Source organism: Gopherus evgoodei, chromosome 3, assembly GCF_007399415.2.
Source record: "Gopherus evgoodei ecotype Sinaloan lineage chromosome 3, rGopEvg1_v1.p, whole genome shotgun sequence".
Lineage (NCBI taxonomy): Eukaryota > Metazoa > Chordata > Testudines > Testudinidae > Gopherus > Gopherus evgoodei.
The window spans coordinates 117991700-118014108 of record NC_044324.1 but is presented as its reverse complement, the minus strand read 5'-3'; positions in this window follow the sequence as shown (position 1 = coordinate 118014108).

Genomic DNA, 22409 nt, shown 5'->3' with positions numbered 1-22409 from the left:
TGGCTTGGATTGGTGGCACAACCAGCTCACAAGCATTTTACTGTTGCAAACATGAAACCTTACTTATCGAATTTGGAACACTAGTCAAAGTGCCCTCTCATCACAGCCTTATGAAATATACTATCTGTCCCTGCCTGCAGGTATATGGGATCTTGGGGAGCAATTACCACACAGGTGGGGTGCAAAATAAACTTTATTAAGAAAATGCAAAAACAGGGAAAATTTAATAGTGAGGGGTATGGGGTTTGTTAAGGTAGGCAATTGGGGAGGGAGTTCTTTTAGTATAGTATAGGGGGTTTCAATAGTGGGGTACAATACAGTGGGGTACAATACAGTTGGTAACCAACTAACACTGAAGTATAAATGTAACAGGTAGCTAACAATTTCTAGGTAAAGGGTGTGTCACAGCAGCATATAACCAACTAACAGTTATGGGTAAAATGTGTTAAATAACCAACAACTCTAGGTAAAAATGTGTCACAGTGGTGTAAATATAAAATGTGAGGTGTGTGAGAGAGAAAAAGGGTAACCAATGGGGTTTTATGCTAGACTTCAGTAACACAATTGAGGTTTGGCAGCAGTAGGAGCGGGGTGAACACGTGGGGGAAGGGATTAAAAGAGAGAGAGAGAGAGAGAAAGGCAGTGGTAGAGGAATGAGGTTAGGGGATGGGGGAAGAGGAGCACGTGGTGGAGCAGAAACCAAAGATAGAGGCGCTACAGAGGGAGATTTAAACTCAGGGAGACACAGAGAGCAGACAGGCTGCAAGTTTAAACAGCAGAGAGACTGCAATGAGTGACTGGGGAGCTCGGGGGGGGGGATTGGGGCAGTGGGAAGACAAATTCAAATAGTAAAAACCTTATCTATCCCCTAACTTAATCAAACTTATATAAAATGACAAGCAGCTACAGAATACAACCAGGCAATGATTTTCTAAACTTATCTTAACCAACAATTAGGCAACACAACAAATATCACAGAAACTTACAAGCTCTACAATCTTAACAAACTATGACTTATTAAATTAAAAAAAAAACAAGACCTATGGTGCACCTTATGCTATGGGGAGGTTACAGAGGGCAGAGTGGTATGTATCCAGGACCCAGCTCCCAAGGAAGCCAAGGGATGGTGGCTACAGCGGTGGATACAGCTGAAAGCAGAGAGCCCCAAGGCAAAGCCCACAGGAGCAGAGCTTAGCAGTGGCAAAGAGCCCTGTAGTTTAAGAGAGGTTTTAAGACACAGACCAAGGTTTAGCTTGAGTCTGTGTGCTGGGGAAACAGAGCCAGCAGCTAAAATAATAAAATAAAAATATAGAAAGTTTTACAGAGGGATTCTTACCAGTCCCCAAGGCAGCAGCAAAGGCAGAAGCAGCAGCAACATCAGAAGAGGCAAGGAGGGTTCGGTACAGTCTCAATAATCAGGAGATCTCTCAGGTAGCAATTCGTTCTTCGTGGGGAGGGTTTTCAAAAATGGGGGTACGCTCAAAAATAAACGAGAGCGGAGAAAGGACCCCCCAGAACCCCTGGCTGATCAGACCAGGCAGCAATGCAGGAACCTTTCTGAGGTGTGTTTCAAAAATGTCTGGTTTTAAAGGCAAACTTGGGCAGTTTCCCACCAGTAATCCTGATAGGCTCCCTCTGTCACAGAGGAGGGGGCACAGGGGAAAAACTGAAGGTAAGCCCAGAGACATGCCTGGACATAGTCCTGTGCAATAGGTGACTCAAGAGCACATGAGACTATGACTCATGCCCAGGATCTTAAAACCACAATAGGCCTTGCAGCTCTGGACATTGCCTACCCTACACCAAGCCCAGGTTCAACGAGGTGATAACAGGACTAACCCTTTGAAAAGGGCAGTGGTCCCACTTAGCATGCAGCACAAGTGGCCATCCCTTTGAGAAGGGCAATGGCTCTTGTTAAACAACTTAAGGGGCCCTCCCTTTGAGAAGGGCAGTGGCCCTGGTAAACAACTTAACAACCAGGGAAGGGTGGCCACAGGAGAACAGAAAACAAAATGGAGTCTGGGGAAACAAAATGGAATAGGGGAATAGCTGTAACGGACACTATCAAGCAAGAAAAACAGACTATGGATTTGTTTTTAGTTCATTTACATTTAAACGGTCATTAAAAATATAGCAATATTTTAGAAATATATAAATATATCAAATATTATTTAATCAATGTATCAAATATTAAAAAATTCATCACAGCCATACCAAAATAGAGCAATGGTCCAATCTAGTCCAATATCCTTTCTTTGACAGCGTCTAATATCAGATGTTTCAGAGGAAAATGTAACCAATCTACTATATAAAATGCAAGCTTTACTTATGGTAACAGTTACACGTTTGATACATAAAATTAAAAGGTTTTTTAAACTTGAACTTTGATCCATTGATTTGGTCTGAAAAAAAACCCTTATGCGTTGCTTGGACAATAAGACTAAAGAGGCAAGTTTTTCTTTCAGGATCTCATGCATTAGGACAATGCTGCTGTGTTTGGATTTTCAACACTGTAGGGGAATAGCAGAATAAAAAATAATTTCAGTGGAACTGAAAAAAGCATGTTAATGATTTTTTTTTATTTAAAATCTCTCTCTAGCATATTAGTTTTCTTTGCTAATTTTTTCTGTAGACAAAAACCCACATTTGGAGCCAAACTTATTTGACAGCAGCCTATTCATTTTAATCTACTATGATCCTAATAACTGATGTTGGGTTTTATGTAGAGAACTGGTATAGTTTCAATATACATTGTGAGTCTGACTATAGTACTTCACTCCAATATACATGACCTCAGTGTCTTGAGTGAAACACTAACAGTAACAATTTTGAATGAATTATTAAATTTCTAATCAATAAATATTGATAAATGTTGATTTTACCATATACACACAAACCAATGACAAAATATTTCCATAGTTGATAATCAAAATTTACAGATAGGCAAAGTAAGAAAAATGTTGCTTGAGAACTTATCAGAGTTTGAATAAGGGTATTTACTTTGTATATTTTGACATATGATGTTGATAATTTGTATTTTAATGGTTATGATGTGTTAACTTTTTGAATCTTAATGTCTACTGTCATTAAATAATTATTGTCTGACATCCCCATTGTTTGAACCCCATAATTTCTGGCACTTGCAAAAATTTCAGTTGATGAAAATAGAAAAGAATGCTTAAAAAGAAACATTGATGTTATCTATCAAAAATTTTAAAAAACAAAAATTTAATTCTGGCAACCGTAATTGTTAAGCAGGAAGACTTTTTTTTAAAATTCAGCTTAATTTTAGTCCTGCACAGACAGTTGTACTTGTGTTTTTAAGCAAAATGAATTTCACTTCCAGAGGATAGGTTTGAAACTAAAATAGTGGCCTAAGGACAACAAGGAGTTTTCATGGAAGCAAAATTTTACCCATAGTCCTTTATAGCTACTATGGAAATCGACGTGTAAACTTGAAATCCCAGTTTTTCAGTCACATTTCAAATGTGAATTTTGCGTGCACAAGGAACATAGGATCAGGTCATTGTGCCAACTGGTCTTATTTTAGTAAAGTTGAATTTTACTTCTATCTTTTTCTCTTTTTGGCTTTGACATCAGAATTTTTCCCAGTATCTGGGACACCCTTTCTATTTTTCCTCCTGACAAGAAACATCAGGCTTGCAACACGGAGATGGTATAAAATTATCTCATAGCTGTGGATCTGTGACACCAGGTCAAATACCTTTGATAAACTTGAGCTGAAAGAATGTACATGAGCTTATGCGTCTGGAGTATTTTATGAACTAGAGAATGTTACAATCATTAATTGCCTGGCACTGTTGCTGAAGGAAAGCTGGGCATCAGTGAAACTGAAGAGTTAGCTGACCTTGCCCATCCTCTCTCTACCTGACTGCTGGAGCCCACAAAGATCGTCAAGAAGGCGAGAGGAGTGAAGCACAAAGGAATTGGACTGGGAACCAGAGGTGAAGCTCAACTAATGGGCATTGATTCCTCCCATTTGTTCATTCTTTTTTCTTTCTCTTATATTGCTCTTTGTCCCATAATTAATTGTTGTAAATGATCAAAATGGCCTCAAAAAAGTTGTGTTTGAAGTCTTAACTAGGAGGGCAAAGAACAGGTATCTGATAACACACAGCTGAACTAGATAATTGACATCTACAAAAGCATTGTATGATCCAGCATCATATCTAGTAAAAAAGGCCAAATTTATATGATAGTAAACTCTGGGGTGAAACACAGCACCTATTTAATACCACACAGCAACATTTCACAACACTTTAGTCAGGAATTTCAGCATAGTGTATCCAATTGAATCTGCAGGAGAGTTTTAGAGAAGCAAACATCTTATTACAGACTAGCATTTGGCTACTTGCTATACCTTTTCAGTTATGTAAATTACATCGTTCTTTATTAACCGTATATACAGTAAGCCAAATTTACTCTTGATGAAACTCCATTGACTTCAGTGACATCAAAACAGGAAAGAATTTGGCCCATTCTGGTACGTCTTCATTGGTAGACACATATTTCCTTAGGAGTAAACTTCCCCCCAAGCAAAACAAGTTTGTGCAAAGCAGTGGTAAGGTAGTTGATTTGAGGGCTGGGGGAGGTCTAGCAGAAGGGACCAAGGTGGAGGGGAGAAATGCATTGCATGGATCAGGACATGGCTGGGGAAGTGTACTGAAGCAGAACTTTATCCTCTAGAGATGTAAAAGTCTTCCCAAGGCACAGAAATCAGAAATGCTTCATGTTCCTTGTACTTGAGAATTGTTATGAAAGTACTAGCAAGAAGAAGAAGAAAGAAAGATGACAAGACAAAGCAGTAGATAATGTCTCCATTTCTTTTTCATTGTCAGCTTAGTACCTGTTGCAACCTGAAAAGTGAAATGGAAGTTGGGCTAAAGACAATGCTATAATACTCCTAAGGGAATACTCACCAGTTAATTAGTTAGCAAGAAATCAGGCTTCATTTTTACTGGGATGTTTTTTTGAAGATGAAGGATGAATTCCTGACTCTCTTTTATCATTGATTTTAATGGGACCAGGATTTAATCTGTGGAGTAACAATGTGGGTTCAAATTTGTGTCATATTTCTGTTTTCTTAAACCACAAAGAACAGAATGCAGCAAATGAAGAAGGTCAGTAATTTTAGAAGAAACAAGTCTATGCTCAAATTAGAAGCTGGTGGGTGTATATATATATATAGTAGCCATGTCATACCCCAAACTTCCAAATGCTGCTTGGTAAGGAAACAAAACCAGCTGATGAATAATTGCATCATACCTGCATTTCAGGGGAGTGGACTTGTGCATTGGTCTACTCTGTATGTAGGCAGGTGCATGATCCTGCATCACATGTGAGTATCCATATATGTTGCACTGATATTCATATGATATTCCCCCTAATGACACTTCTGCAAAGAATTAATCATTCTTGGACCACTGACAGATTTAACATCTCCCTATTAGAGGTGGATCAATAATTGAATTTCAGTTTAGCAAATAAATCAAAAAAATCAGAAAAAAATATTCAGTTCCGTTCCCAAAATGTTTGGAGTTTGTCAGCAAATCAGGAAAGTCCATTTCAGGTGGTATGAAATGTTTCATTCCAGTCAGCTTCAGAGATGTAAGAGTGGGTATGTTGCTTGTAACCTTTAGCCCGGTGATTAGGGCACTTGCCTATGACATGGGAAAGCCAGGTTTAAATCCCCAATCTAGAGGAGGGAATTGAAATCGGCTCTTCCCTCTCCCAGGTGAGCACCCTAACCACTAGGCTTTTCAAAGGTGGGTTGTTCTCATTCTTTCCTGTCGAAGCTGTTACACTGAGCAAGGCAAGTGTGCTAACCCAGGGTTAAAGTGTACTAACCCAGGGGTAAAGGTTATGAATGGTGTTAGCAGTTTTCTGAAGCTGCCACTGAAAAAAATTCTGAAACAAAAGTAATATTTGAAAATAGTTTTGAGTTAACTAAAACTGCATTTTTTGGGTGAATAAACTGTTAGCTTGAATAATTTTGTCCATCTCCAGGTCCAGTATTTGCAAATTGTGATCCATCAGTGAATGAAACAGGATTATACCACTAGAATGCCAGGAATTTTCACTTCACTGTTGTATTGGGCTTTCTTTTCTAGGTTTGTAAGATCAAGAGAGATTGGACCATACAAATCAGACTATTATGGAACAAGCTATTTTAGTTTTAGACATTTTATTTTCTCTAGTATAAATGTATCCAGAATCCCTCAATCTTTTTCTCAGTATCATTGGCCCTGAAAAGATGCTTAGAAATAAGAATGGGCCAAAGGTCTGGTTTATGAACACTGCAGATCTCAAGGGATTCACAGAAAGCCATAGTGTGAAGGCTTCCATAATGACAGCCTCTTCCCATGGCTCCCTAACAAATCATTATCTCAGACCTTCTTCAGCTGACACTGACAGCCACCCCACAGAATACCCATGTAAAGACAAGTATCAGAGGGGTAGCTGTGTTAGGCCACGTCCACACTACAGAGTAAAATCGAAATTAATAAAATCGATTTTATAAAACAGGTTTTATAAAATCGATTTTACGCGTCCACACTAGGGCACATTACTTCAGTGGTGTGCCTCCATGGTCCCAGGCTACCATCGATTTCCGGAGCGGTGCACTCCGGGTAGCTCAGTAAAAGAATGGGACTAATAACTTCGATTTCCGTCCACACTAACCCTAAATCGATATAGTAATATCAATTTTAGGGTTACTCCTCCCGTTGAGCAGGAGTACAGAAATCGATTTTAAGATCCCTTAAAATCGATTTTAAGTGCCTTGTAGTGTGGACGGGTACAGTGTTAAATCGATTTAAAGCTGTTTAAATCGATTTAACGCTGTAGTGTGGACCAGGCCTTAGTCTGGATCTGTAAAAGCAGCAAAGAGTCCTGTGGCACCTTACAGACTAACAGACATATTGGAGCATGAGCTTTCATGGGTGAATATCCACTTTGTCTGATCCAAAGTGGGTATTCACCCACGAAAGCTCATGCTCCAATACGTCTGTTAGTCTATAAGGTGCCACAGGACTCTGCTGCTTTTACATGCAAAGATAAATCCCTCTGCAGGAGATCTGTGCTTGTAAAATAGCAACTGCATGGAACTCAAGCAGGGTCTCAGAATTTGCTGGAGAGGGAATCAGCCAAGGTCAAATATTAACATACATATTCTGGGAACCTATTGAGGTTTTACATACTTGTCTTTCAGCAATAAGAACAATAAAATTGGAAAAACAATTCAATAAATTAAGGTCTAAAATTTAATAATTTAACTGGACAAATATTGGATGTAAGTGATGGGTGCCAGAGGGATGTGGATGGAAAATTCTTACTTCTAAGTATTGTTCCAAGGCCAGTATTTAGAAAAACTCAGTGGAATCCTGAAGCATTTATATGACAGCTGGTCAGAAACTGAACTTTTTCTTCAAAAGGACAGGACTTTGACAAATCAGTAGAAATTAGAGCTCGTCATTTTTATTTTTAATTTTATTTTTTTTGCTTGGAAAGTTTTCCCACCAAAAATATGGTTTTATTAAAATCGCAATCACACAGGGAAAATTTTGACAAAGTTTCACCATAAGACATTGATAAACAAATGTTGGTTAATTTCAAGTTAAAATATTTATTATTTTGTAAACTAAAGAAACAAAGCTAAATGGAATAACATTAAGCCAAAATGACGTCAGTATTTCCACTTCATTCTGGAATAGTGTTTCAAAATGAAAATATTCAGTTCAAAACTTCCTGTGAGAACACCAAACTTTTTCAGCCAAAATATTTAGAGAATTTTTTTTGCTCAATTTCTTGTAGAGAAAATTTTCAACTTTTTTGACAAACTCCAGTATAAATTCTTCCAGGACCCACACATTTTCTCAACATGGGTTCTGGAACAATGCTTAGAAGCAAGAATTTTCCATCAACACTACCAAGACACCAGATGACCAGGACCACATTCCAGGACTCAGGATTAGCAAATTGAATTGGTTGTCTCTCTGCATGATGAGAGGGAAAAGAGCTTGGGGGTTTGGTTGTATTAAGGAGCAGCCACATATGCTCTGTCCTCTAGATGTAGTATAGAACCCTAGAGCCCATGACCCAGCTGGTTTGCTGCTGAGCAGGAGATTCTATTAACTCTCAGCAAACTTCTTATATCCATAGTATGGAGGCAGCCAAAATGTAACTGCCTGCTAGATCTTGTTAAAGGCCTGTTCTAAAGTCAGTTAGGCATCAACCAGGTCTTAGCTGAGTTAAAGCAATTAAGAATTCACGGTTGAATACTTCAGATGAAGCTCAATTAATCCTCACTCTTCTTACAATATTTTAATGAGTTGGAGATTAGTTCATAGCCTGTGAAAATCATTAACTGTATTAAACTAAGCCTCAGTACATTCCTGGATGATGACTAAATTTAAATTGGTATTATACTAATCTTGATTACTAAATTGTCTGACAGTACTATCGGTAACATGTAAGCATTTTGGCAAATATCTCAACAGAAAAACAGGAATGGCTTCTGTGCTAGTATTAAAAAGGGAAGTTTGTGTGCATATTAGGAACATATTAACTTTTAGTTTCACAAGCAAATTTTACGCACAGGTGATTCTTTCCAACAATTAATGGGAGTTTTGCAGGGTTAGGTCCCTAAGTGTCAGGTTCCTAAGTGTAACAGTATAATTGGAAAGTGCCAGGAACATCACTGACTCAGAAAACTTTCAAACAAAGCAAATCTTTTAAAGTTAAAATACTTGCAAAGAGCTGAAGTACTTTCATTTAATCCTTTTCTGAATATTTTCAAATCCCATGTGAAAAGACAAATTTAGTGGTGAACATTTTATGCGGTAAATTACAAATTTAGTGGTGAACATTTTATGCAGTTTACATCTGACACCTCCTTACTTATCCATGAAACATTTCTACCACGGAGATTACATAAGTGAAAATACTGATTCAGAATACTGCTAATAAAAACCGTGAGGTGGCTGGGGAACATAATTTCCATTCTTTGGTAAATTCCAACATTTCAACATTTTCTTTCATTCCTAACTGGAACAAAAAGTCAGAGTTTTGAAATTTATTGTGAAACTAAAATACCAAAATATTTCCTTTCAGAAACATGAAAAAAACCTTACTGAAATATTAATTATACATCCAATTCTGACATGTCAAAACAATAATTAATCGTTAGAAAAATGAAATGTTTTGATAATTTCCCATAGAAAATTTAAACAATCAATACATTCTCGTGTTTCAGAGTCATTGAATCAGAATTTCTCAGTGAAAAACTGTTCTTTTCAATCAGCTCCAACATAAACATCAGGCACTTTTTCTATATGAAGTTAAATAGACCAAATTTCCTCTCCACTGTAGTGCCACTGACATCAGTTTGAACTGCACTAGGAATGAATTAGTATATTTAAACCACTACATATCTACATATCTTCTGAGTACAGCTTCATTAAACTCTGATCTTGAAATCATAAAAAAAAAACCTTTCCAGCAATTCTGTGTACAGTAGACTATGAGAGTTATGGACTGGCCAGTCAACCACATGAGTTATTTGGAAACTGAGGTATGCAATGAGGCAGCAGTGAGGAGGTTGGGGGTGAAACAAGTGAAGTACTGTGTTAAACATAAACTAGTAAAAAAAAAAGGGAAAAATATATATATATATATATATATATATATATATATATATATATATATATATGCAAACTGTTCTGTGCTTGCAGCAAAGAGTCCTGTGGCACCTTATAGACTAACAGACATTTTGAAGCATGAGCTTTCGTGGGTGAATACCCACTTAGTCGGATGCATGTTCTGTGCTTGTTTCATTTAAACTAAGATGGTTAAAAGGAGCATTTTTCTTCTGCATAGTAAAGTTTCATTACCGTATTGAGTGAATGTTCAGTTGTAAACTTTTGAAAGAACAACCATAACATTTTGTTCAGAGTTACAACCTCCATTCTCAAGGTGTTTGTAACTCTGAGGTTCTACTGTAGGTCTTGTAGAAAAACAAATGAGTTAGGTGCAGTGATTCTCAAACTTTTGTACTGGTGACCCCTTTCACATAGCAAGCCTCTGAGTGCGGACCCCCCCTTTATAAATTAAAAACACTTTTTTTTATATTTAACACTATTCTAAATGCTGAAGGCAAAGTGAGCTTTAGGATGGAGGCTGACAGCTTGTTATCCCCCATGTAATAACCTCATGACCCCCTAAAGAGTCCCAACCCCCAGTCTGAGAACCCCTGGGTTAGAGTTTTCAAAAGCACTCCACATTGGGCTTATTGTTCCCACAAACTTCAATACTGGCTGCCTTTGAAAATTCCACCTAATGATTTTCCACCTAATAATATGGAAGTAAATATTTAGTAAAAAAAATCATACAATAAAAAATGCCTCTGGGAAATTTAAGCATTTATATCACCCTTTATAGCTCTGAGGTTATTTCACAGAGGCTTCCATTTTTTGCGAACAACAGGATTTTCCAGTTACCGAGATAAGGAATCATTCTTCCCATTGACTGTAATTACTCAGAGCTGTTTTTCTATTAAATTTCAACATCCATTTTTGTGGGGAGGAGAAAGGAAGGGATGAAGGGGTAAGTGTGTTTATCTTTTGAAATTAACTTGGTTCTGCTAGTTTTATAAACCAAATGAGATGCAGTATGGGGATGTTATAAAAATATTTAAAATAGTATATCCCGAGCCCAATATTCCTTCTTTGTAATCCCTATCCTTTGACTGCTGGTTGAGTTTGTAACCTTTCCCCTAGGTCTTTTCCTAACCCCAAGATCTGGGTGCAAACTCCTTTTCTTGGAACTATGCTTAAAGCCAGCCCCCCATGTTTATGTGCAGCAGGTGGAGTCCCCATTGATGCAATGGAGTATGGTGTTGACTGGTGTCACCAGAAATGGAGACCTCCTGGACTATGATAGGAGAGATTGGGTAGACCCCATGGCCCTCAGTTAGCTCATGGGGTTGCCCATCCTGGGTATCCCTCACTGTGTGCTCCAGGTGCGAGGGCAGCCTTGCCTCCTGCTTTTATTAAGTGGGTCCTGCGGGAGGGTGCTTCACACCACCCCTCACGCCTGGATCTCTCGAACACATCATTGGGCCCCACCCCACAAACCTCTGTGGCCAACTCCAACATGCCATCTAAGTCACCTGAACAATATCCAGTCTTTGAACTTTGCCCAGACAACTGTGCCCAGGATGCTTCATACCATTCTCTTCCTTGCCCTGGTGTCCCAGCCCAGTACCAAGATGTGGGACCTGCTGCCAACTGAGTAGAGCTGGGAACTCCAGCAGACCAATCTGTACTCCACTTTGGTTCCATGGCCTACCAGAGACATCACTTGGCAACTCCTCCATGGAGCCACCAACACAGGCATGTACCTGGCACAATTTATGAACTCCCCTGACACTGGTCTTTTCTGGGGCAAGAGGGAGACCCCGGCACACATCTATCTAGGGTACTTCAGGCTACAGCCCCTCTCCTGGCTCCTTCAGATCCTTTTGCTGCAGTTCTGGCTGCACTTCTCCCTTCACTTCTTCATGTGTGCACCCCCCTCCTTGGTCCCACAAAGTCATGAGAACTCATCATCAGCCTCCTCCTGGTGCTGGCCGAGATGACTATTCATCACATCAGGAGAAGGAAGCTGAATGGGGAAGGGGAAAGGGGATGCTGTGTGACTATGGGACCCCTCTCTGATCCCTTGGTAAGTCATGCTTCCAGGCATTTTTCCTGTGCACGGTGTCCACTGACTACTTAGATGCCTTTGAGAAGAGAGGGGTGCTTTTGGGGGTTATTTGCTTAGTGTCCCCATTGGTAACCTCTGACCTTTACTCCAGTCCCTATGCTTTCATTTGCTGTCCCTAATATTTACTTGTGGCCTGGATTCAATGGCCTCTCCCCATCAATGAAGGCCTGTAGATTTGGAATAAGGTAATGGTGTCTGATATGAAAAAGACTCCACCTATATTTGCTTCCCTATAGCCTGTTCTTCCACTGTATTGTTATGTAGACTAAGGAAAAAGATTTTTTTTTCAAATTTCCTTCATGCACATCATCCCTGATGAAGTGGTGAGTACAGTGTGTGGCAGTTGTTAAGAGTGTTATATAAAAAGTGTTCATTTCAAGTTGAAATACTCATTTAGTATGAGTAAGCTGCCAGAAAATGTCAGTGGTTGCTATGAAAAAGCGTCTCTTTAATGTAAAGATGTGCTTTAGTTGGATCACTTGAACACAACCTAATGGGTAAAAGGACTAAGGGCCTTATTCTTGAACTTACTTACTTCAGAGCAATTTCACTGAACTCAATGAGTTGTACCAGAATAAGTTACATTGGTGAGAGTCAGAATCAGACCCTGAGAGTCTTGTTTAAATGCAGAAGTGTGAGAGTGACTAGCTTGTATCATTGCAGGGTTGTGAGTTTTGTATTTTAAATCTAGGAGGATTATTTGCTGCCTGATATCTATAGTTATTGTCAACCCCAATCATTCAAAAATCATGGGTCAAGACCCAAAAAGTCATGAGGCTGGATTACAAATCACAAGCTTTTTTTTTTTAATAATACATTTTGGATTCTTTTTAATTGCCTCCAGGTTTCAAGCATTTATGTGCTCTCATTTCAAAGTTTTTCTCTGCAATCATGAAGGCTACAAATTTTCTTTTGTTTGCATGAGGATTTCAATTTTCATTTGAATCTCCTTATTGCAGTAGACGGAGTTTTAAAAAGAACAACAAAACAAAAAATAAATAACCTCCCCTCCAAATATCACAAGACTTGCAGTAAAATTGTCAGAACTGTCAACATCGTCTACCTTAATCAATATCTCTCTCTTTCTTAATAATGACATCTAAGTAATTGGTATTCTACCTTTTTTAAGAACTTGTGTACATCAACACAGTATAAACATGATTAATCAAATCAGCTTAATTAGAAATATCTTTTAAAAATAGTATTTGAAGATACATGCTGAACTTACTGTCTGTGAAATACAGCAATCAGCCTCTTTCTAGCAAAACTTTATTTTCAGCAAAATCCTATTGGTTTTAGTATTCTAGATCTGTCAACCCATAGTTACATGAAAACTTCAGCCAGACCTTTTTATTTAGAATGGAGGAAAACAGTCAAATGTAAATAAGATTGATGATAGTCTCTAACATAAATCAGGTTTTCATCTGTGTAGAATTTGTGTGCTATAGAAATTAAGTTGCATAGATTTTCATTCTGGTGTGGAAAGATCTAAGATTCCTATGTCTAGTCATTAAAATTGGATACAGTTTACTCGTTTCTAATGCTAAAAGGTACTTTTCCCTCTCCTATTGAGCCATCTTGTGGTTAATACCTGTAATGTACTCTTGGGGAGATCTTTTTATCCAACATGATGGATAAAAGTCAGCACTATGCTGATTAGACTGTGAAAACTGTCAGTATCCACCGAACAGTTTGACATCTGTCTTCAGCCATATCAATATCAGACAATATTGGAAATCGTACCAGTAGTTCATTATGTGAAACTACCTTCCAAAAGGAACTGGAACATGCATGCACACATAGCACTTGGGGTCCATGACTTTGGTATTGTAGAATTATGTGATATTTGTGTCATGACTATGATATAAACCTCAATTACTCTAGTATTTACTATTTTAAAAATTGCAACCATTCCATTATTTCCCTCAACATGCTCATAACACTTGCAACTTTGCATTAAGAATGACTATATCCAATGTCATATTTCAGGGATTCAGCTGGTTGCATTCAGCAGTTAAAAGGATTCCCTCCTCCCCCCATACTTGGCCATATATGTTCTGGGTAGTGCTTTCCCTTCATCTGAAGCATCAGAGATTGGCCATCACTAGAGATGGAAACTGGATGTGGTGGTCTTAGGTGGTGCAGAGAGTCCTCTCTCTTATATGCCTGGTTGGTATGTCTTCTTCACACGCTCATGGTCAAACTATTGTCAGATGTGGGGTAGGGAAGGAATTTTCTCCTAGGTCAGATTGGGAAGGATCTTGGTGGGTTTTCACTTTCTTCTGCAGCATAGGACATGGATCATTTGGACATCTCATCTAAACAATTGCCTGCCATTGAATGGGCCTTGGACACTGGTGATATCTCAGTGTCTCCTGTTCTCTACCTGTGGCACACAATTTAGTCTCATGAGGACTGAAATACTTTAGTGTAACTATAATCATTGGGCTCAGTATAGGAGGATCGAGTGAAATGTAATGACCTGTGATAGAAAGGAGGTCAGACTACGCAATCTAATAGTCCCATCTGTCCTTAAACACTATGAAACCATGATACAGATAGATATATAAATAGCATGCACCACAAATTCTAAATCACAAAAAGGGTTAATGCTCTCAGGTGCTAGCTGGAAGCAGGAGGTAGATTCTATCCTACCCTTGCATCTCGTAACTCATTCCCTATTTTATTAGACAATTATGTAAACATAATGAAGGAAATTAATAATGCGTTAGAATCTTAGATTTATATGGTACTCTTCATTCTGAAGATTCCCAAATACTTTAGAAGCACACTGTATATATGCACAAAAGACTCATTCCAACCCCTACACCCTCCACAATTAAAGAAAGCCTGCTCTGGGATGGATAGGACAGCTGCTCAGTAATTTACTGCAATACTAAACAACAGTTGAGGATATAAGTGAATCAGAATATCACATCTAACTGAAGGTGCAGGGAGGTTGGATAGACAGAATAAGGTTATCAAAACTGAAATTTACCAAGGTCATCTGGTTTAAGAAGCCCCCTTACACCTGTAAAATGAATCAACAGATAATTATCCTCTGGTTTTCATGCTTACCACAAAAGGACTTTGGTATTATATTTTTGAAGGACTGAATCTTCAACACCAGAATGCTCCTAATACTAACCTGAGGCATGGGGGTCAGTCCTAATTTCGAGGGAACACTGACACCTTCTTTAGCACCAATACATTTCTTCCAACACACTGAGGGTTTCTTGTAAGTTTATCATCTAGAGATTAACCAGGCCCAAAGCTGGGTGTGTTGGATCTGAGCTGCAGCTGTAACTTCCAGCTGGGGTGGACCTACTCTGAGTTAGTGCACTTAAAATAGAGTGTAGCTGCGGCAGTGGTGGGGGGAGCTAGCCCCCTCAAGTACATATTGGTTCAAGACATAAAGGCGGCTAGCCTCTCCCCTGCTGATGCCATGTGGCTACACTCTACTTTTAACAAGCTGTCTCAGAGCTACTGTGGTTCTATCTACCTGAGCTGCAATTTGCATCTTCCAGCTCCAGTGAAGATATACCCTTTGTTTAGCATGTCATAGCTGATGAGAGAACATTTTAAAATGTTATGGTCCCAGGCTATACAGACACATGATTTGTACCACCAATATTTACACTGAACACTGATTAAGTTATTCCTAAATGATGTATAGTATGAGAGGTCTGTTATTTTGAGGATGGAGTGCCACTGGAAGAGTACTGCTCTACTTACACAAAGAATACAAGAACACTACTTTGCTGGTCTCAAACTCACAACACCCCAGCTCCTAAGAAAACATGCTCTGGGGTACTTCCAGCCTGATTTCTAGACCAAAGAGGTTTGGATAACCAACAGATACTTTTCCTGAGCCCTCTTAAGTCAACAGAAGTTTTTCCATTTACTTGAAGGGGCTTTGGATTATCACTACTTTAAATACAAACTGGCTCTTCTGATCATTTGGGCTTCCATATGCATTTTATATACCCAGGCAGCATATTCTGTGCTTGTTTTAATTCCTCTGAAATCACAATATTATCTTTTTAAATATTTTAAAGCTGGCAGACCAGGTGCCAGCTCATGTCAAGGACTCATTGAACACTTACAAACCCAAAGCTGGACATCCATCTTGCTTACCTATATTAGTAGATGCTAAGGTGATAAGAATGTGTTTAGAATTTATATAATGCTTGTAGGATGCTGCATATATTGATCTCACTGATAACCTTTATAGCTCATAGTGTAAAGTTATATTGAGTGTTTGGATTGTAAACTTCCATAATTGTGTACTTCATCAAAAAGGAAACAAAATATTAATCACTGCAAAGGGTTTGTCTTGTGTACAAGATGGGCCACTGAAGGCAAAGGAGGTATGGTGTTGCATCAAGAGAGAGATGCAAGGGATCATCAAGGGAGAGATGGGTGGCAAGATAGACTGGTGTCCAAGAGGACTCTCAATGATTATTACAAGACTATTGTAGTACTTCTGGAATTGACATTTTTTTATTGGGGTGATGATATCTAATTATAGAACATACAACCATTTGGGGTGTCTGCTCTGCTTTTTGACTATCTGCCCTGAGATTGGTTCTCTTGGTTATGAGTCACTTTAGACAGCATGACAAATATATTTGTGTTGGCTGCTGTTATTACAAAAGGTTTAGTAAACAGAGCAAAGATATGCTTAGTGATTTTAACAATTTGTATATGTGTGGTTTTGATGTGCATTTTTATACAAATGGTATAGCCTGAATGTTAATGGAGAGTAATTTGTTTTCTACTATGTTTGGCTAACACATAAACATCCTGGTTTTACATATACTATTCTTTATTCTGCAACATAAAATGATACATAAAACTACTTGGGGGGAAAATGCCAAGACAATATTAAAGAAAGTTTTAGAGAAATTCACTAAGTCCCTTAGAATAAATCCACAACACTTCAGATGATGCTGATAAGAGGCACAAGATGACTCTTGTGGCTGCTAATTAGACAGCAGTAAAATGATCAGAGAGCAGTAAAATATACAGATGGCACCTAACACATTTCCTTAAAATTATCTAATAAAATAGATGAACAAAAACCCTTACTTTGTCAAAATTTACTGATAATTTTACTAATATTTTATTGCACATGCAAAACTAATTAGGTCTAACAAATTAAAATGACCAGGAAAAAGCATAAAAATTATGGAAGAATAAGATCAATATCGTAATATAAAACCAATGTGAACCAAAGAATGATCATTTTCTATATATATGCTGTCGGCAGCTTGGCAGGAGATGTTTGTTTCATTATTACCTTGGACTGTAATGATTAATATTCAGTTTCATAATGGATACAGTTATTTTTATTGTTTCTAATAAATCAGACATTAAGATGCAAAGAGGAGTGGGTTACAGGGTCAATGCATAGGTTAGAGCTGCCGGGAGGGTGCACTGTTGTGTCATTCTGAAACTCAGATGTGTTGAGGGTTAGCTGAGCTATTTTGATTGTCTGATTGATTGTGTGTGTGTGTGTATGTGTACATTTTCAATTCAATTTTCTTAATCTTCTGGACTAGTCATTAAGAATTTGCTTAGCAACTGTTAGTCTCTTGCTCACACAGAGTGCATAAAGCCAATTCTATATAGTTATGGGGTGTCTGGTTCAAATAAACAATCCTAGCAAGCCTGCATCCAAATCCCAAACCAGACTATTTTTTAGTTTATTTAAAAAATAATAATAACCCTCCCCACACTCTCACACACACTGTCTTAGGTAGCCGCCTAGACTCCACCTTCACCCAAATCATTTCTCAATTTTCATACATTTCTGCACTTCCAGTTTTCAACTAGAAACATAAGCCCCCAAACACCACACAATAGGCTGTTTTCACTCTATTTTACTGGCTCAAGTAAAAGCAAGAAAACTCAAAGATTTTCAGTAAACTTTTGTAGACTCCTGAAGTTTGGGTGAGGTTCTCAACTCTTGGATGCTTCTCTGAAAGGAACCTTTTCATGTAAACATCCAGTACTACTGCAAAGCAGTTTGACACAAAGTGCTGCCCCATTAGGTATTCTATATCCTGTGGGTCACAAACAGGGCCGACTCCAGGCCACAGTGCGCCAAGCGCGTGTTTGGGGCAGCATGCAGTGGGGGGCACTCTGACGGTTGCTGGGAGGGCAGCAGGCGGCTCCGGTGGACCTTCCGCAGGTGTCCCTGTGGAGGGTCCGCTCGTCCCGCGGCTCCGGTGGAGCATCCGCAGGCACGCCTGCTGGAGGTCCACCGGAGCCACGGGACCACTGGCCCCCCGCAGAGAAGCCTGCAGGAGGTCCACCGGAGCCGCGGGACCAGCGAGCTGCAAAGCGCCCCCCTTGGAGCGCCGCCGTGCTTGGGGCAGTGAAATTGCTAGAGACGGCCCTGGTCACAAAGCATATTTGTGCTGCTCTCAGTGATTCTTGGTTGTGATTTTCCAGAGAAATGAGCTATTTTTATTTCTTAAAGGTCACAAATTGTGCAATTTGTCTGAAGTTTGATTAGATGGGATCTCACTTAAATGTCACATCTGGTAAAATAATGGGCCAGATTGTGGATGCTATGCAATAAGACTATTGGTATTCTGTGTTTACCAATAATCACATTTGTCTGCTTAGTAAAAAGGCTTAAGTTCCTTGCAAAATGTTTAGAAGTTGCTCTGGGTGATGCCCACTTGCTGTCCCCCTTTACAATTGGACTATGTTGTTCACGTAAAGACTCAGTTGTGTCAATAAAGCAATCAGAGGGCCAAGAATTTCCTTACAGTGTTACTGTAGTCTTTGCAAGCATACTAGTGAGGGATGTGAGACGTTTATTCCATTTTGAAAAACACACAATGGTTTTTACACTTACACTGTACAAACCTTATTCAAATATTTTGAGTTTGCAAAATTGGGTTAGGAATTTTCTGAGAATGTGCTTTCTCACAAGACTTCCAGCCCATCTTGATTTTCTGGTCATGCCACAATTACCATGAGAATCCTTATGGGATTTCCATGTTCTCCACATCCACTGAAGGTAGGAAAAGAAATAATTGGCTTAATCTGAAGCAAGGGAGATTTAGGTTAGATATTAGGGGGAAAGAATTCTGACTATAAGGATAGGTAAGACCTGGAATAGGCTTCCAAAGAAGGTTGTGAAATGCCCATCTGTCATAAACAGACAGTCCAGGGTTAATTCCTCTTTTACTTGTAAAGAGTTAAGAAGTTCACATAGCCTAGCTGCCACCTGACCAGAGGACCCAATGAGGGGACTAGATGTTTTCAAAGAGGGAGGAGGGAAATCAGTCTTTGTTCAGAGAAAGTTTGTGCCGGAGTGAAGAATCCAGGAATCAGCCATCTAACATTTCTTAAAAGTAGTAAGTGTTTAGAGAAGGAATGTATTAGATTATGTTTATTTTCTTTTGTGACTTCATTTTACATAAGAAGGAGAATCAAATTGGATTTCTTTTGTGTAACTTTAAGATTTTGCCAAGAGGGACATCCTCTGTGTTTTGAATCTGTTGTCTGTGAGAGTAGCTTGCATGCTAATCTCACAGAGGTATTCCTTTCACCCATTTTCTTTAATTAAAAGCCTTCTTTTAAGAACCTGATTGATTTTTCCTTGTTTTAAGATCCAAAGGTTTTTTGGATCTGGGCTCACCAGGAATTGGTGGGAGGTTAATAAGTTTCAATCCTGCCAGGAAACGGGGGATAAAGATTGGGAAAATATTTGGGGGGAAGACAGAGTTGCCAAATGACTCTTCCATAAACGTTTGTTTAAACTATTTGGTGGTGGTACCTACTAGATCTAAGATGGTAAATAAGCTTAGAGGTTATCTCATGCAGGTCCCCACATCTGTACCATAATGTTCAGAGTGGGGGTTACATCTTGACACCATCACTGAAGGTTTTTAAGAACAGACTAGACAAACACTTGTTGGTGATGGTCTATGTATTCTTGGTCCTGCCTCAGCACAGAGAGCTGGATTAGATGACCTTTTGAGGTCACTTCTAACCCTGCATTTCTGTGATTATGTAATTTTGGCACTTTAGCTGAAACTGGAAGTAAAGAAACTCATGAAAATGAAAACCTTAAATAAAGTTACCCAAAGTTTTACAAATCACAAAAGTTTGATTTAGGTTTGGGGGCACAGATAGATAAGATTTTTTTCCTACAAAAAATAAATTGAGATCTACTACATGGACCCTTTTCTACTTGGATTCTTTTCTTTCCTACCAGTGAAGAAGTCAAGCTCAGATCAACTCAGCACAACAGTGGAACTAAGGCAAAAAAACAAGAAAACAATTTCTTTCTCTCTCTCTCGCTCTCTCTCTCTCTCACACACACACACACAAATTTCAAAGCTGTTTCAATTTTTTTGAGTTCAAAATGGACCCATTAAAAAAGGCTGAATTTTTTATCTAAATACTTTCTGAAATTTTTCATTTATCAACAGCCCAGTTTTTTAGCAAGAAATATTTTCAATGATTTTAAAATATTTTTAGTAAAATAACAGAAAACTTTGAAATTCCCCATTCTCCACAATATTATTTTTAAGAAAAGGCCATTTTTAATAAAAACAAAACAAAAATGTGGTCTAAAAAATGTCCACCAGCTCTTCTCCACAGACTGTCATTTAGCAAGAGGCAGCTCTGCACTGATCTCTGCTACTTCATCTGTTTCAGACTTGCTGCTGCATATGGGCTCCTGTAGCATAAACAGGCCAGGCAGTGTTTGTATCAGTTGCCCATAGTGCTAAGCGGTTGAGTGCAGAATAAATAGAACAAGGTCTTTGCTGGTTCCTGCTCCTCCAGGAAAGATAAACAACAATGACAGGTTTCCCCATATCTAGGTATTTTTACCCAGCCAACTGGACCCTCCATCCAAAACCTTCCTGGAGCAGTCTCCACTCCAGTGCCAAACTAAGGAAGAGTGACTCCATAGTGAGGGCTGCATGCAGATGGCCATTACAAGATTTATTTTCTACCCCCTCCGTTTTGTAGGGATTTCACAGTATTATGAAAATGCATTTTGGTTCATGCTGTAAGTCATTCCCCACCATTACCAAATCACATGCAAAAGAACATAGTTAGCCATCCACCATAATTGCCATTGAGCCCTGAACCAAAACCCACTGACATCAATGGGATTTTGATCAGTCCAAAGTATTGCTAAAACACAATTCAGATAAATATACAGTTAGCTAGCTCCCAGCACTGCCAGGATATCTAGAGTATATAGCACACCACTTCCCAGCAGACACCCCTACTCCATCCCCCTTTCCATACCCTCACTTTCCTCCACTCACACCTTTTCTACCACTTCATTTGCTCGTCTCACTCAGCCAGTATCTTGCCTCAGCACCCTGCCTCCCACTCTGACCAATCTGCAATTGATAACCTCATACAATCCCTTAGGGGTACCATCTAGTCATAATTTGTCAATGAACATTTTATTTTGCCAATAAATGCTTATTGGTTGAAACTGAAATAGTTTACAAAACTGGCTTGGTTTTTATTTTTTAAAACTTTTTGAAAAAGTTTTAGGAATAAATTTAGAAATTGTTGAAACTTCTCATTTTGACATTTTTAAATGAAAAGTTTTGGGGTTTGAGTCAAAATGACTTTTTGTTTTGAAAGTTTAGTAGATTTAGACTAATAAAAGGTTTTAAAGGGTCAAAATGAAAATGAAACATTTCAACTGACATGATCAAAAAAATGTTTTGATTTGTCAGTGTGTGAAAAATGTTGCGATTTAAACTTTCATCCCAATTCACAAAGATAATTTTTTTTTAAATCTCAAAAATTCTCATGGGACAGGAAAATTGTTTTTCCACCTAACTCTACTACTAACTGTTTTTTTCCATCCAGATAGCACCTTTATACAAAGGCCCCCATAAACAAAATCCAGAGTGGATTTAATAACAGGGAGTTGTTTGAATTGGTTGTCCCCAATCAAACAGCATTTAGATTGAATAGCTTAGTTTAGGCCTCTGTAATGGGATTTACAAACCCCAATACTGATCACAAGCATAAGGGAGAGGACAGTCTTCCCTGCTTACAGGCGACTGGGCTGATCACACGTCAGAACAGCTGCCTGAAATGCATAGATCAAGATCACAGGGCATGGAGAAAGACAATTAATGAAAAATTTAAAAATAGACAGCCAGAAAGGAAGTAGGGTGAGGAGTGTATTTTAGAGCACCAGGAGTGCATCGTAAAACTGATAGTGGACAAACAGAGATCCTGAAGTCCTTAATTGTGCTGGAGGCAGAACATGTGCATGCTCACTTCCTCCTACAGCCCATACAGAAATGCTTGCCATGCCCTCCCCGAACTCCACCCACAGATTCCTTGCCTCTTCCAGGCCCATCACAGTACCTCATTTACTCCACCGCTTTGGACAGGCTCCCCAATGATAGCTCAAATTATACGTAGCTATGGGAGCCTTCATTAAGAGAGTATTCCTCACAGTGTTATGTCCCTTGCAGGAAATTATTTTCTGTGTATTGTTTATTGCTGTTTAATAAAAATGTTACACTTAGAAAGGAAATCAATCTTTGTCTCCTACACATGGTAGTTGCTGCAGGAATTAACACACAGTGGCAATTGGCACATTTGCGGTC